The sequence below is a fragment of the Melanaphis sacchari genome, unplaced genomic scaffold (assembly GCF_002803265.2).
Source record: "Melanaphis sacchari strain LSU unplaced genomic scaffold, SCAv2.0 Contig7_pilon_pilon, whole genome shotgun sequence".
Taxonomy (NCBI): Eukaryota; Metazoa; Arthropoda; class Insecta; order Hemiptera; family Aphididae; genus Melanaphis; species Melanaphis sacchari.
In genome coordinates, this window is record NW_020271560.1 from 1,235,774 (window position 1) to 1,251,924 (window position 16,151).

Here is a 16,151-nt window from a genome sequence, read left to right on the forward strand (position 1 = left end):
TATGATAATTAAATATTAACTAATTGTGTGTTACCGGCTATATAGGTAGATATGACATTTTATCTATACGGACTCAATTCAAAGATATTAAGATAATAAGCTGGACTCAATTTAAACACATAAAAGTAGCATGGACTAAATTTAATATTACCGTCAAATTAGTGGATGGTTTCTGATAACCAGTATTGTTTTTAATCGGATGGGACCTTGATGAATTGAAAAATTCCTATTACATTTTAAAATAATTGGGAAAAATAAAATAAAAATACAGAAAAATATTAATATTTACTCAATATTATTTCTTCAAAAATCAGTTTTGTCATGATTAAAAATAGAATAATCGTAAATACTTGTACGTTATAATATTATCACTAGGACTCGGATTGATATGTAGATGCACATTCTTTTACAATTTACCTAGAATAATTTTGATTATAAATGTCGACGTTTCGTTGTGTGTATATTCTATGGTTAATTTTTTTTTTTTGCATATTTGAATGAAAATGCATTTATATTGCATATTTTTGAATAGTTGTATAAGTATTGCTTATTCTACAATAATAATAATAACTATTATAATTCTATCTTTATTCATTAAAATAGTCATTTTTACATATGTACAAATATTCAATCTGAGTTTATTTCCACAACCAGTATTAACTTGTTGGGGTACCTACATGGTTTAAAAAAGTGATTTAAAATGACAAATATTTAAATGAGGTAAAATTTGTTATTTATGCTTTTCACCAAAACACAGTGAAGTGTATTAAAAACTCATGTATTTTGTTTCATAATGAAGAGTTAAAAAATAAACTCGCCTTATTTTAACACACTATCAGTTTTTAATAGACATAATAACAAAACTAGTAAAATCAAATGTTACTTTAAAAGATAGTCTATTGCTTATAAAAAATATTAAAAATAAGTTTTTCCCCTCTACACCAGAGAGATGTGACATTTTACTAAACTAAATTTTTTTATTTTTGTTTTGGTCGGAAAATCGTGGATGTTTTACGTCGAAAAAAATCGATAGTATAATCAACGACGAGGTAACGGAATATGATGAAGACGAGGAACTGTCAGTTGAAGATTTATATACTTTTTAATATGTAACAATTATATCTGGTGACGTTGAAAGAAGTTTTTTTAAACACAAAAGTATGTTTCAATGTAATCGTAGAAGTTTTTAATTCAAAAACTTGAAATTGATTTTCATAACATCATGCTGGTAGTTGGTACTTATAATATAATTAATAATATGATACTTTTTAACACAATGTCATAAAAAAAATGTTAGTTTACATATTTTTTGTAATAAACTTCTTTTATACATATATTTAAATTGTGTAATATTTATAATTGTATAGTTTATTAATTTGCAAAAAAAAAAAAAAATAATTTTGCATATTTATGATTATATTTATCTGTATATTTTATAGATTTTTATTGAATATTAATCCGAGTCCTCATTATCACTATTTATAGTTATTTAAAGTTTCTGACATTTTTAGTTTTTTTTTTTTTTTATAAATTTTAATTAAAATGTCTTTTTTAAATAAGAAGCTTAAAATACACACAATGTTTCTTAGTAATGGTTATTAAAGAGTTCTAAAAATATCAAAAATATATTGGCAACATTTTTTGTCTTCAAATTTTTAAAGCTCTAATTTTGACGAAATCGGACTTTATCGAAAAATAACGATTTAAATTATTATATTATTAATCAAAAAATATTAATCTTAAGAATTTTAACCTTTTCACTTTAACGTATATTATTAATTTGTATTCCAAATATCTAAATTAATTTTAAGTTACTTATAACACAAATCTATTCATATCATTCTACAATCTACAGTATACGGTGGTATAATTTAAATTTAAATTAATAAAAATAAGTTTTACCTATACCATATTACTAATAGTAGGTAGTATAAATAATTTATGAATTATCCTTAAAAATAGTGGCTAACGTGCCATTAAAGAATTTATTAAGTGTAAATTAAAAAGGTTAGTTCGTTAATAATGCCAAATATAAATTATCATGATAATAAATGAAGTTTGATTTGATTTTACTATAGGTTCAATTTATTAAATAATATGTTGATATGAATATGCAAAAAAAAAAAATAAGACTTTATCACAATTAGTGTAAAATATAAATAAAGAAACAATGCATTTGGAACGATGCATTAAAAATTATTTCATTTACATATCTTAAATTCTTACCAAGGTTTTGACATAGTTATGAAAACTGTCGATGCTATAAATATATTATTAATAGGAGTTAGAAATATTTTTTTCCTTTAGAACCAGTTTTATACGGACAAACAACTGACGCATAATAATAACGGTACATAGCTATGCAATACAACCAGACAACTGTTTCCTCACTTACTTCACTATTCGTATTGTAATTATTATTATAATAATATTTATTATTCTAGGATATTTAAATTCACCAAATCGTCATTGCAAGATTGTATAACTCTTATTGAAGATAATTTAATAATATGTCTTAAAAACTTTAAAATTTAGTATAAACTGAAATCAATCAATTAAATAAAACTAATTTTTTTAAAACAATTTCGCATAATTTTACACTTATATGGCGATAAATTATTATTATTTAAAGCTATACATTGTAATTTGTAAGATAACTTGTAGATAATTTATTAAAATTATTTAATAGAAGAGTTTTTAGTTTATACTTTTTATTATAAAATTGCCTACTTTATAACTCATATTATATACCGTAGGTTCAATGTCTTAATACAGCTGCTATAAGTATTTGTTGTTCCATATTTTTTTATTGATATTAGGACTTTTTGGAACATTACGAAACCATTTTTGCGAATTCTGGCGATACTAAAAAATTTATATCTTGGGTTTGAAAAGAAAATTAGATGATTACAATTTATTGTATGTAATGACACGAAAAAAATAATTAAGTTATAGTAAAAGTTATAGTTAAGTATAGTAAAAATACTAGGATTAAAACATTTATAAATTTTCATGAAACAATTTTTTTTACTCTCACTTTTCCTATTTATTTATTTTGTCTAATATTAAAATTATTATTTTCTACAATGACGTATTTCATATTTTTTATTAGATTAAATTATTGACAGTACGTACAGTTCCAACTATGATTTGTTTTCACTTTAGTTGCTAATATAATATTAATGAACACTTTTATTTTTATACGCGTGATTTGTATAGTAAATATTAAGAAGTATTATAGAAATTTATATTGATAGTTAAAACACGTTTATTCTTTCTATATTGTAAATATTAAAAAGTGAAAAAAAAATGTATATTCTATTTATTTTGGTATGTTGAAAACTAATTCGATATACAACTTAATAACATTAATCATAATATTACTTCTATTTTTTTTATTTAAAATCAGTTATTTCATATGTACATACGAGTACAATAGAACGCTTAAAATTAAAATAGATCAACTAAATATTTTTCTTCACCTACTTATGGGTCATAAATTAGATTTTATTTTGATAAATTTGTGTACACACGTGAATGACTAACACGCACATGTTGCATGTGAATTTTAATTTCATGATTATCATACATATTATGTCTTGTTTGCTTTTTTAGATTTTTAACTAAGATTAAAATTTTCTATGCATACGTTTATATTATTATTTACATGTGATTCGTATATATATTCATAAACAGTGTTTAATTTGAATAAATGTACTTGTTTAAAATACATATACTTCACAGAAACGGTTGTTTAAAAATATTAAGTCAGTAGCGTAACACAAAATGAGATCAGATTGCGTGGTGGCACTTTACTGCACTTAAAACATGTTTTGAATTGTTTTTGATAATTTAAAATGCAGTTGAATTTAATCTTAACTATGAACCTGTAGTAAAAAGTGTCAATAATTTGTTTGTAATTTAATTGTCATGTGTACGAGAGATTTATAATTACTAAGTGGAAATTAAAAATGTTTAGTAAAAACTGAAGCGTTTAAGCGTATTTTATTACGTGTACATTTAAATCGTGAATTTTGTGATAATTTCGGTTAAAATAATATATGCATACATATATGACACTATTACATTATGCGGTCTACTAAGTGAAACTCCTTAAAGCGACGTGTATAATGAAACATTTAATAATATTAAAAAGGGTAAAATATAATTTCAGAAAATGGATGAACACTACTTAAATCTTTTGGATATTTGCTTAGATGAGGGGGATATGAAATTTTTGCTTCCAGGCTCAAATTTCAAAGTTAAGTTTCTGAATGTTAACATACTTTATTGAATATTCAAAAGTAAATTAGAAATTCTTCCCATTCTTTATTAATTGAACAAATCATCTCTTCGAAAAATAATACTTAGATATTGAAAGTATTCGAATTCAATAAGTAATATGTATTTTTGTTCAAATGATGATGTTACCTTAAAATGTATTTAATTATGTGATGCACGTATAGATCAATTTTCTTTAAATTTAAAGAATTATGTTAGTTCAAAGGTACAACGCGTATTAGTAATAATTAATGGATAAAATGACATCAATGTGTACAATCTGTAAGGTTCTGTGGTTCCAGACATAATAAATAATTTAGACAACTACCTATTTATAATATATTAATATATAATTAGATTCATATGTGAGCAGGCAGACATTCTTATACTGATACAATATAAAGTGTACCTACGTATTTATTTTTTTTATAATATACAAACAAATTTTACAATTGTTAAAACGACTTTGCTACTAGTTTTTTTTTTGTCGTAAACAAAATTATTCATTATTGGTTTGGCCGACATGCCATATACCGCATACCGTTATGACGTTACCGATATGGCGGTATGTGCGTACACACTACTTAATAAACCTATGCGCTAAACGTATTCAACATTATTGTTAGTAGATAGGAACTATTAAACATAAGGTAGGTATATACAATAAGTCGGACAGTATTCAATTTTGAATCCACGCGCGTCGCGTCGCTCTATTAATAATTTAGGTTTTACATTTTTTGTGCATGCGCGCGTAACGCGTGTTGGTGCCTTATAATAATTTTGCGATTAAACAGCTGTAATATTGTCGTGATTACAGTGACGTTTGGGTCAACAAATTGTATCTCTGCAGTCATGGCCCGGACACAGTTTGTGTATTTATTCATCGAAAAATAATAATGATCGTCTTCTCGACACTCCGGCGGCATATAGTACGCAAAACAAAAATAATAACAATGATATGAATATGAATATTATGTGTTTAATGTGTGTGTTGGGTACGTAGATGTGTGGATTTAGCCATGCGCAGCTGCCCTTGACCCAATGTACAAGAAATTCGTTTAACTCGACGTGTACGTTATAATAAAATGTGAACCGTAATCTCCGGTCTTAAATCCCCATACTAATTTTATGGAATATTTACGTACCGGATATGTATAAAACATACCGCATACTGTGCAAACGCCGTGATGTTCTCTGCATTCATAGCTGTGTGGCTAGCTCGAGAACAAATATACATCATCATATTTTATTGAAATATAATATACAGTAATATAGTATTCCATCAGCACCTTATACCGATTATGTAAATGGGACGTGTAGCAGTTGTAGCGCGTTGTATTGGTTGGGTGATTTACCAATCATGATCATCCCCTTTTTCTCCTTCAATAATCTATTTATTTAAAATTTGTGATGTGACCAAGTGGTCGAAGTGAAAACAAAAATAAAAAAAGGTACTGCTTTGTAGTGAATTAGGTGTCGAGTTGATCACTATTATAGGTAACTACATATGTTAAATTTGAACTCATTGATTTACCATCGTAGATTCTGAGGAGAAACGGTCAATCAACAAGTGATATGTATTTTTTATATAGCTATTAAAGTGATTTATTTTACATGTAATATTATAGTGGGTTGATATAATTTTTTCCAAAAATATTTCATTTATTTATATTTTATTAGTATTTAATTATTATAATAATATACATTGATACCACATTCAATCAATCTATTAACTTCAAAATATAATAACATCTTTCTATAAATATAATAAAACAATAAAAATAGATCTATAGTATTAATTGATAAAATCTTAAAATAAATCAAAAATGTCATTAAATATTGCAAAATTTATAATAGTATTGAATATATGAAAGTTTAAATTAGCATCAATAATGTTTTTAAATTCATCAAAATTCTAACATGAAACACTCGAAAAAATAAATAACATTTTGAGTATAGATTTTCGATATGTTTCATTGAGAGATTAACAACTTATAAGGAGCTATGTGTTAAATTTTTAAGCATTACTATCCATCAATTAATTTTTAATCGACATTTATAAAAAAATAAAAAAACACTAAAAATTGAAAAATGTTTATGATTTTAAATAGCTCAAATTATTCATTTTCGAGTTGCATCAAAAAACAAAATTATTAAGAACTGGGAATTTTCAAATTTAACCACTCTAAAGGATAAACTAGGTCCGATTTGATAACCAAAATCACCACTAATTTTAAAAATCTAAGTATTTTATAAAACCTTATCGTGATCTGTTCCACCTCAAAAAAAAAATTTCACCATTATTCAATATTCATTGCTCCGTTCAGGTTCTAAAAATATATGCAGGCGAGTACGTTAATACATACCAGTTGAATTTTAAAAGAAGAATTTTTTTTGAACAGAAATGTTCATATAGGTAGGTATTTTTAAAGGGTAACATATTTACATTGCAAAATTATTAGTTATTATTACTAACAGGTTACAGTAATAATAAATACTTTGGAATTTATCAGATGGCATACGCGTGACACGCCCGTAATGGTAATATATATCTATACTAATACTAAAATAGGAAGCACTATCATGAGGTAATAAATATAACACATACTTAGTACACAAGAATTATACGCTTATACAAAAATGTAAAATTAGTATTAAATTTCACAAGTTTTAAAATATATTGAGAACACAGCTGCAGTGGAATTTAAATTCGAACTTTAAAGCTAAAATATAAAAACGGTGTATATTGGAATAAAACACCAATCATATTTCCACCCTCGTGTATTTCTTTTAACTATGCGTTTATTCAAATTTTAATTTTTAAATATTTAATAAAACATAAAAATCTTATTTTCCTAATCCTGATTTTTAAATTTTTAAATACACTTAAGACTATATTTTCAAATAGGTACTTAAATATATTATAGATACCGTTTAATGAGTATCCTTTGACGATATAGATAAATGTCTTTTTTTTTATGAGAACTACTTTTTTAAATGTAAATTCTTAAATATTATGATGTATATAGATTTAAAGTATAGATTTTAAATATAAACGAGTAAGATTCTGAGTTATCAAATTATATGTTTTAAAGATGAATAGATCACGATGAAAATAATTGTTAGAATAAATGATGGTGGTATAAACAATTTAAAAATCTTGTAATGAAATATTAATCTAATAAAATTTTGAAATTTGTAAAAATTGTTTGAATGCAATTAGTACTAAGCTTAGCATTACAATTTTCTTACATTTTATTTAAAATCCTTATTAGAGACTTTTAATTTTACTTTTGTACCTACATAACTACATAAAGCTTAATAACTTTCGTTCAAATCTAAATTTATAAACCTTAAAACTTTGGAAAAATTAATTTAATAATTTACATTAAAAAAAGACATTTATTATTTGAAAAAAACTGTTTATATCACCAAAAGATACGTCTTAGATAGAAAATCTAAGTTTTTGTAATATAATGGTTTTTACGAAATAATTAACTTCAGAGGGGGACACGTGAGAACTGAATCGGTATCCCAACGAGGCAACAAAATTTTCAGATATTTAAGCTTACTTTTACTTTTTATTAAACTAAAATGCGTAAAATATTAAGTACTTTATTAAGATTTTTTTTTTTAATTACAAAATTAATTTGTTATGCATCTAATCATTTTATAAAACAGCCTACCTTCCATGGTTAGGGATATTTGATTTTCTAATTTGGCAGGGTTATTTATATTTTGTATATGTCTTTTCAGAGACTTCTACCAATAAGTTAGGTTACTATACACTTACCATTTATTTTCTAAGTCAAGCACTGTTTTAAATGTATTTCAAAATTTAAAAGACCAGAATTTGAATAAATGTATTATTAACGGATAAACGTGCCTCCTCCCAAGTGAGCATGTTTGGTAAATCATGCTATATACTTATGTAAAAAATAATGTATTAAACATATAGCAAGACACTGAAAACTTTTCAATGCTCACATGGCGTGTCTACTTTACAATAATTTTATACAACAATGATTGAAAATTATACAAAAGGGCAACATTTTTTTATTATTGTTATTATTGATATAATTTTCGTTATTATACATTGTTGTCATACAGTTTAAACTAACACGTATTTTTCCAATTATCAAATTTAATAAGTATACAAGAAACGTCTATTAGTCCCGTTTCTTCCGTACAAAGATTTTACGTTGTCGCACATTGATGTAATAAGCGTAAAATTGGATTTTTAATAATTACCTAATACAATAATAATATAATATTTTAATATATTTTAATAATGCATACTCTATCATGTGTTAATATTATACTATAAGCTCGTGAGCTATGAAATATTGTTTAAAATGTGTTTGTTTAATGCAAAATTATTCTTAATCATCATTAAATAAATTACTAGTTGCATTTACTTCGTTATTATCAGCTTTATAAAAATGTCCAGAGTTTAGACACTGCTACAATAACTTTTTGAAATAGTTAATTCTATTTTTTTTTAATGTCAAATGAATGCTAATTTGTCATATTTTATTTCTTTCAACAATATTTTTCCATTTAATTTTGGTACTTGTAGGTACAATGAACTCGTAAAAACTGCACTGAAGATATATATTTATATATGTTTAATCTCATCACGGGCAATAAACAACATTAGTTAATGATGGTGTGGAACATATAAAGTTAAATCATAAAACATTTTACAAGATGAAAACTTATAAAAATTACTTCTGAAATTATTCACAAATTTAACAATTATTCTTATGCACATTACTTTTATTTACACTATTTAATTAGTATTAGTATATTATAATATAGTATAGGTTAGATACGCGAATGACGTAATGAAATAAGAGAAAAATTATCATTTTTGTAATACTTAAGATTTATGTAAACATTTTTAATATTTTATTATCTACTACCTATAATACATACTGTATTATAATAAACAAATACCTACAAAATTGCAATGAAGTATTTAATTCAATAAAATATTAAATTAAGTTCACATTGAGTGCTGATGAGGTCGTTGCCCATTCAATGAAATAATAATAATAAACATGTTTAATGTCTTAGAACGGTCGATGGGCTCGACTAGATTGTAATTATCTGTAACGATCAATGTTTATATAATAATAGATTTTTAGTTCCAAAACATTAAACTGAATGTCTTATTCCATTTACTAAAAAAAAAACCATGGTATTTTGTTTTGATTTTTTCAAATAAAATCGCATTATTTTTACAATCATCATGACAGATAGGTACCTTCAATAGTCTACTATAGTCTACCAGAATTCCAACGTAGTGTATACCTGAATTTTGTTCAAAATACAAGAACATAAATAAATGATTTAATATGTTTATACGTTATTAAGTATTTTAAAATTACATAATTTTAAACTATACACTTAGTATAATTTTTTTTGTCATCGCGCTATTTATAATCAAAGATAATTTAAATAATTTAAATTTGTTTAGTTCCTATACTTATGTATTATATTTTTTTAATACACCTCTCTTACCTCTGTCACATAAATCTGTGTAAGAATGTTAACTGCTTAGATAAATTTACACATTCTTATTAAAAGGCTTTGTTTGATTGACTTCACTAGTAATATTTAATATTTTTAATCTTATTAAACTTTTTTTTAGGAATTTCGAAATATAGGTGTACGATAAATAATAATGTATGTGTGTACGTATAAAGTGTAAAAGCAAATTTTAACAAAATTTCTAGTAAGTTACATACAATTTCAGTTTATATTCAATATTATTATAAACTAGTTTTGTTTCACACACAAAATAATAGGTAAATAGATACCTTATATGCCTATACCTATATCGAGGCACGTTGAATGGGAACACACTATTCCGATATTGTACATCGATATTTTTTCAATAACTGGGCTCATCGTCAATTACATGTTCTAGTTCCGGATTAAAAACACAACTATTATGTGGTATCAGTTTTAGTTTTTTTCAGCAGTATTTTCTTCTTACGGATTTTTGTGGTAGGTGCGTGTATACGTATATTATGGCTTTTCCCATGGTTCAATGAGGGTTTTACTAAAATCTTTTTTTTCTCATTAAGTTTCTTATTCACTAAACTTGTAACAGTTTTCTAACGGGAGACAAAAGCCACAGTGTATTACCGTAAATATAAGGTAATAACATACTGATATTATTAAATATATTGCAGTATAGTTTGTAAACTATAGTTTTACTTATCTAAACCTATAAAGTTTGACTCAGTAAAAAAAAAAAAAATAAATAATTGATTAAAATACATTTTTATTGATGACGTTAAATAATTAATTTTAAAATTTTAAAGTCTTGTAAGTCTTTTAAAGAATACATTTATTTTATATGTAGAACGTATTTGGATAAATGAAAAGGTATTAAAGTATTCGGAATATGCATTCGAATACTTCAAAAAAATATATATTTAAAATATATATTCCAATAATATTTTTTCCTTGATAATTTGTACCAATTTTCGTAATACGAGAATATATACGGAATAATTAATAATATAATATTATTATTTATTAACTATCATTATATATGTGCTGAATTTTTAATAGAAAATTTCTCATCATAAATTTTAAATTAAAAACTATTTTTTAAGTAAAAAAAAAAAATTTTTTTTACTGCCATTGGTTTATTATAAGATTTATAACAGTCAATTTTAATATAGAGTTACCTGTTTTCCATTTGTCACCACTTAATACTTAATATTTAGGTGTAGTCTCCAAGTTTCGTGGTAATTAAACACCAATATTAGTAATATTACTTAATCCAATTTCAAGTATCAAGTGGTGAATTGTTTTAAATTTTATTTACAACGTACCTAAATAATCTGGGTGATTCACCAAATATGATCATTTCCATATATTCTTTTAATAATGAATTTAGATTCTGATTTTTGGAATATTTTAATATTAAAGACCATATTTTTAAATACTTAAGATTGTTTATACTACTTAAGACGTTTCCTATGGTGATACAAAACTTCGATTTTTTAAATAACAATCTTGTGATAATCTAGTGGATCATTTTTTTTAAATGAAAATTGTACCTAATACAAAATTTGAACGAGTAATTTATCAGTTATTAAAATATGTTTGCTAAGGGTAATAGTCCTAAAAAATAGTTTTTTTGATAATATAAAATTTATTTGATATTGTATCTAATATTTACTATGCTTAGATAGTTAGACAATTCTTACAAATTAAAAATATTTACAGATTAGTATTAATTATTGAAATCTCCAAATCACCAAAACCTCTATTTAAAAAAAAAATACATTATTATAATTCAAAATTAAATAACTCTAACACTAGTCTAATCGTTCGAATTTTAATTTTGATACAAAAAATTTTCAGAAAAATATCTGCTAAATAATTTACAGTAGAAAATGAGCTCTCACTTAAAAAACAGAAGTTTGTATCTCTACAGGACAATCCTTAAGCAGTACAATCTCAAGAATTTTAAAATATAGGGTTTAATTATAATAGAATATATTCCAAAAATCAGATTTTAAATTACTACAATATTAAAAAAAGAAAAATGTGAGTATTTTGGAAAAATTATCCCGTATAGTATTAATAATATAATATTTTAAATAATATGCATTAATTAAGGAATTAAAATTTAACATATATACTTCTTTTTTCTTTTTTTCGCGTTTAACTGACAGCAGAGGAAAATCTGTTTAAACAATACTAATATGATATACTTAACAAATTTAAAGTTACTCTGAATATCTAAAAAAATGATTAAATATTTACTTTAAAAAAAAAGATAATCAAAAATTAGGAAAAAAATTCAAATTAGTATTTTACTATTTTTATAATTGTTATTAAAAATTAATATTCTTTAAAAATTAATTTATATTAATACAAATATACATAAACCATCATAATACCCACAGTAAATACTATTGAATAATGCCAATAACGGTTTAAAATAAAATTAATTTCCCATCGTAAATTACAATATGCCTATAGTTACCAATTTAATATCTATCTATTAATTTTTATAATTGATATATATTTTTTTAAATAATTTAAGATTGCATTGATCATTTTTTTTTTTTTTGTTTCATTAAAGCTTTTGTTTGAGCATAAAAAGTTCATTATTTATTTATAGTACCTATTACGTTTAGTAAGGAAAAAATAAATATTCTTTTTAAAACAAACATGTCTGGGGCGAAACAAACGATGTGAAATGTTGTTGTCGTTACCCATATAGGTAGAAAAAAAACACAAATCCATTTTATGATAATAGTAATGAAGATAATAACAACGAATGAAGAATGCGAATACAAGAGTACTCAATGCACTATAATGATACAAAAAAATAAAAAAATAATAATAAAAAAAAATAAAAAAAAATAGAAGAAATGAAGTATAGATGGAAAAGGAACAGCCAACCGCACGCTGAATATAAGTGACCGGCCTAACGTGCGCCTGGTGGTAGGGCAGAAGTTATAAAAGGAACCGGTGGCAATGATCTTGGACGCAGTGCAGTTTACCAGTCCTTGACCGATGTCGCGCCGTGCACAGGTGTCATCACTACTGTTACGATTATAGTACGGTCTGGTCTCCGAGACTTGAACGCTTCCGCGTATACCGACTTCTGTTTTATTTTTTATATATATACATAAATATATATATATTCGTTTTATAAATTCTTCGTTATAATAAAATAATTTCATGTTAATTTCATTTGTATATTTAAAGTGATTAAAATATACGTAAATTGTGTAAAAATCAAAGTAGTTTAGTGTGAATATTGGTGGAACGGGAATATTCCAGCGACAAGTGTATAAGACAACACGTGAAGATAGAAATTGTAAGTAAATTATGATTATTAATTTATTATATTACATTATAATTATTAATTGCTAGTTGAAAATGTTATTCACTAGCTAACTGTAGTAAATAACTATTGTTATATTACTAACTTATAGTAAAAATGCAATAATAATGGTAAAATTAATAATAATAGAAATATTCAAATTTTTGAAAATTAAATAAATTTCATGTAAAAAATAAAAATTAACCATGTTACATAATATGCAATATAAAATTATATTATATTATACATTAAAATTCTTTAATACTGTTATTAATCAATTTAGAACATTTTTTTAGTCATAACTCATAAGTCTTAATGTATTATAACCTAAACTTAGAAGTCATACCTTTTAATTTAACTTTTAATAATAAATCATTATGTTAAACTTTTAAATTCTACAATTAAATATTTTCATAAAATTCAAACATTTTGAATATTTTAAATTTTAATATACTAAATATGTAATGACGTTTGATGATTAATAGGTAGTTCTAAATGTTTTGATATTAATTATTGTTAGAGGTATAAAATATAAATTCTCATTTTTTATTCAACAAAAAAAAAAAAATCTTTGTTGGCATGACCGCCCATTTTTGTGAAATTAATGGTTGTCTTTAAAGGAACTGATGAAAGATGATCCATGTAATCATGGGAATCACACAGTCGTATCATGGTTAGGTTTTAAAATTATAATTATCATCAAAACAAAATGAATAAGTGAATGAAAAATGTTAGCAATATAATTTTTGTATACGGTGTGATCAGTAGATGGATATAAAGTACTACTTATTAATTATTATTACAATATTTATACGCAACACGGTTAGTAGTTAATCTCGCTGTGACGTTCAAAATAAAATTATAGAAATTATAATAATATAATAGTCTAATACGGTTGACCTACTATACTAATGTGCATTTTATAACTGTGTTGATACTTGGCTGCCAACCCACATCGTCACCCACATGCACCCATACGCTAATGACAAACGCAAATGAGAATTCGATTATATCGTTGTTATCCGGAACACTTTCCATTGTGGTTGTCTCCTCTATGTCCAATAGCTTAACACACGTGTGTATTATAATATATGTTTATTGCCGTAAATTATTTAACCGTATGAATTCATATTTTTTTCTCATCCATTATTAGCGGTCTAAAATCGATCGCGTGTTTTTCCAACTTGACCTAGTGCTGGAGGTAAAAATCAAAATAAAAAAAACTTGGCAAAGATAATCCGATTCGATAGTTAACTATACACCGGCACTTTAAATCACGAGTAATTTAAGTAAAATGCTCTTACGGCATCGGAAACAACCTAACATTATTTTATGTTTCCAGTGTTAAAAATGTGCCATCGTCATTATTTATTTTCAGCCCGTTAACACCCACTCGTCTTCGCAACAATAATATTCACTGTTTGGAGGATAATGTAATAATAAAATGATTGGACAAATACCGTTTGGATTTGGCGTGTGTGCGTTTTTCTTTGTGTGCACAAAACAATCATTAGCATTAAGATTTTAGATTCTAAACAGAGCGATGAATGTATTTAAAAAAATGGAATAATAAATCGTAGAATTAGACGAAGGAAATCTATCAATATTTTTGGTGTTTCAATAACAGTAAATTGTATTAGTTAATTAATAAAATAAAATTTTACATTTTTGATTGATATTCAATCATTAAATTATGAGATGGGAAGTTAACAAAGTACACCTATTGAATTTTTTTCTCTGTATTACACAATTCTAATATGATTAAAATCTCTTATTATATTTCAATAACGATGATTATGTTGTTGAGACAAAGATATTATACGAGTATACTTATTGTAAATATTTTTAAATATATAAAAATTATATATGCTTAATTATATTTACATTATCAGTGGTTTTATTTAAAAACAACTTTAACAATGTTAAGTAGGTACTAATAACTTACTTAAAAATCAAATTTAGAAAAAAGCTTCTGCAAAAACACATAATATTATTCTTTATAATTGTTATTATAATGGGTAAGATAAAGTAATGATTATTTTATTTCAATGTAATTACAATGAATGGAGTACAGAAAAAGGTTTCATTAAATATATTCTACACGTATAAGACATATACATTTTTTACTGATACACTTTTAAAATAAGTAATATATTTATTGAGAAAAAAATTAAAATTTGGTTTATTTAATTTATTAAAATTTTATCACATTATATTTAAGTTGAAGATTATAAACATGTTACCTAATACATGTATGTTCAATTAATTATTGAAAATACTTAACTATTTATTATTTAAATAAAATTATTTTTTATAATTTCTCATTGGGAAATATTAAGTACAATATTTAATTTATAAATGTTTTTGTGATGTTATTAAGATTATTATAGAAATTTAAAACTATTAATAAAAATTCGAAAGATCGAAATAATTATTGAACATATTTTTAAAACTAGGTACTTGAAATGTTTTTTCAATTCATTAATTTTTGTTTTATTCTTAAGCAACTAGTGTTTACATAAGCAATATATTATTTTTAGGATTAAAAATATTGAAAAAATTAATTTTAAAATATTTTCTGGACACTTTTTAGACATATCTAGTTGTTGAAAAAATAATTGTTGTTTAGCAATATACTGATAATGTTAGCATTACGTATTTTTAAAAATTAACGTGTGTTGAATAATGTTTGATCTTTATATATATTATTTAATGATTGAAATTTCAAGTTCTACTTAACAGACTTTAATTACTTTAATTGTTTTGCTATAAACGTTTTCAACAGAGAGGTCACTCTATTCTTTAGAATACTTGTATTGAGACTCTATGTTTTCAAACTTACAGCTGCAACTAATTTATATTTGACGTTGTAGACATAAAAAATTGTATTTTATTAGTTTGCTATTTTTCATTATTAAAAAATACCTATTAATTATAATTTCATACACCATAATAAATGGTATATTCAATATTAATTTCATATGAAAAGTGCTAAAAATGTTAG

At 24.0% G+C, this 16,151-nt stretch overlaps 1 protein-coding gene across 1 annotated transcript in view; it reads left to right on the forward strand.

Moving 5' to 3' along the window:
- The first annotated feature begins 12,821 nt into the window (after positions 1–12,821).
- The window catches only part of LOC112601860, a 38,553-nt gene continuing 35,223 nt past the window's right edge, over positions 12,822–16,151 (forward strand). The window contains exon 1 of the mRNA XM_025349685.1: positions 12,822–13,141. The gene's annotated coding sequence lies outside the window, so the exon portion shown is untranslated. The remainder of the gene's footprint in view (positions 13,142–16,151) is intronic.